The following is a 2,602-nucleotide window of genomic DNA, read 5'->3' as shown; positions in this document are numbered from 1 at the left end:
CATTATTATGGTTCTAGCCAGGTAGGAACAATTGAAGTCCCTTCCTTTCAAAGGGGGAGAGATGGAAAAAAGTAGCTGTTTTAGTAACTGTACATTTGGTATACTTTTAAGCAACTCTTAAATATTATAGAAAAGTAATAAACATATATGGAGACTGCAATGCAGTACCCTATTTACAGTACAGCTGAAGATCAAATTTAAAATAATCAAGTTTGAAAGTACACAATTGTTAGTGCATTGACTACGTTTATGTCCAAAGGGCACAAAAGCCCCCTCCCTACTCCTAAACAACAAAAGCTATGTAATGGCCAGCAGTGATTAAACAGAAATCACAGACACCTGGTTTGTTTCATTTTTGTTGAAGAACTTACATGTTTGAAGGGAACACTATCCTTTAAGGTGCATTTTATTAGTTTTCATACTCCTAAAATAAGACGGGGTTACATTTGATTTTTTTTTTACCCCATTTAAAAAATAACAGGACTAGCTATAATCTAGATGCCACTAATGTTCATTTTCTTCCCCCTGAAGATGTGGGACTGTTTCCTTGTGGCTAATTTGTTAAAATGTGGAATGTATACTTTAAATAAGGATACTAAGAGAAATTACAGGTTGCCTGAATATGGTAGCTAAGCATAAATATCTTTAGAACCTCCTTCCAAAGAAAGAATTTTTTTGGAAAAGTCCAAATGAGTAAGTTCCAAATCTTTTTCACAGAACTGGCTGGTTAACTGTGGGTTCAGAGTCATTTGTTTATATCACTGGTGAAGAGAAATGAGTCCCGCTAACCTTCCAAGGAAACAAGTGTACACACAGCTTTCATTTCCCCCTTCCACTGCTAAAACATTAGTCAGAGGGTGACATGCATGTTATTAAAAATTAAGTTCAAAATACTTAAAATAATTCTGTATTAGAAACTTGGCTATTGTAAGTCTCTTCTTTTTGGAAGTCATACTGGGCTGGTTAAATGCTCCAATTCCACTGTTATTAACAATTAGAAAGCAGAAGAACATTCCAGTTAGTTTAAACAGGAGGTTTAGTTACTACAGCACTGACTCTTGGTTGGCTGCGTGGGTTCAGTAAGGTCTACTCCTCTTCCTCTGGCAGAATGTGCTCCTGGATTCTGCGGTTCATTCTTTGGCAACTTTTGAGCTATTGCCGTGAATATTTCATTTACATTCATTGATGTTTTAGCTGATGTCTCCATAAATAATAAACTGTTGTCATCTGCATAGGACTGTGCTTCCTGGAAATTGACAGCTGTTTTATGGCGAGGTCAGCCTTGTTTCCTGATAAAGCTATTACAATGTTAGGATTGGCTTGCCTCCGAAGTTCTGTAACCCAGTTTTTGGCTCTGACAAAGGACTCCTCGTTTGTGACATCATATACAACTATGGCTGCTTGAGCTCCTCTGTAGTACATTGGTGCTGGGCTATGGTATTGTTCTTCACCAGCTGTCTCCCATATTTCAAACTTTACTGTTGTGTCATCCAGACACACAGTTTGGGCTAGAAAAGCAGCCCCCATGGTACTCTCTTGAAATTCATGAAAGTGGCCCTTCACAAGACGAAGCACTAGGCTCGAATTGCCAAAAGCAGACTCTCCCAGAAGTACTAGTTTGAACTGGCATATTTTATTTCCAGTATTTGGCCTGTTGGGTCTTGTTGCTCCTCGATTAGCCATGTCCAAATTTGAAAGAAGTCTCTAATTTCAGTCTCTTAAATGAACCTCCAGGATGCAAGGTGTCAGTTGTTTTCTTTCTGGAGGTAAAGAAACCTGAGACCGCAGCGCCTGGGGCCGCGGCTCTGAAGCTTCCGGCTGCAGGTCCCGGATGGAGCCTGAGAGGCTAAGGCTGAGGCTCCCTAACTTGGTTTAAAATAGACTCCTTCTGGCAGCTTTTTCAGAAATTCACTATGGGAGCAGAGATAAAAAGAAAGTACTGAAACATCTTTGGCTGTTCCATAAAATCTTGGAGCTGTTGCTTTTATGCTGATTATTATCAGCATAAAAGATTACTCAGTGGAAAGATTATTAGATGGAAATCATTTTGTCATTCCAAATCATCTCTAGATTAGCCTTTGCTTGGATAATAAAATACTAGATGAAATGACATTTAAAAAACTTCTGTTATAAAACATTGCTTTCTGAATTCATGCATGCCTGAGTATAATGCACTATGGTAAAGTAGTTGAGAGTCTGGAGCCCTACCACCTTCAAATTTTGCTTTTGCCACTTACTAGCTGTGTGACCTTGGACAAGTTACTTAAGCTGTCGGTGCCTTAGTTTCCTCATTGTTAAATAGGGATAATAAAAGTACCTACCTTATAGGACTATAGGGAGAACTTGCTAAATTAACAAATGTAAGACTTGGAATATTGTGAGTGCTATGCTTAGTGTTAGCCCTTAGAACAGTGTTTGGCAATTAGGCACTGGGTAAATGTTACCTTTTACATTACTGTTTTAAATGATAGAGGCTGTGATGCAGGAGAGTGGGAAGAACTCAGGAAGGGAGATTAGGACAAAATCCATTTAGTTTATATGCTTTAGTCATTGTATCTACAGTGTTTATCAAACCAATTATCTTTCTTTCTTTCAGCTACAA

At 38.4% G+C, this 2,602-nt stretch overlaps 1 pseudogene across 1 annotated transcript; it reads right to left on the bottom strand.

Annotated features, from left to right (window-relative positions):
• Positions 1-278: 278 nt before the first annotated feature.
• Positions 279-1,823, bottom strand: LOC308615576 (ras-related protein Rab-5A-like; annotated as a pseudogene). The gene has a single exon. The product of its transcript is annotated as a ras-related protein Rab-5A-like (transcript).
• Positions 1,824-2,602: the final 779 nt, after the last annotated feature.

This window comes from Mesoplodon bidens, assembly GCF_964165515.1.
Source record: "Mesoplodon bidens genome assembly, chromosome: 1".
Classification (NCBI taxonomy): domain Eukaryota; kingdom Metazoa; phylum Chordata; class Mammalia; order Artiodactyla; family Ziphiidae; genus Mesoplodon; species Mesoplodon bidens.
Note: the sequence above shows the minus strand (reverse complement) of the source record. Positions and strands in the feature narration are given on the sequence as shown.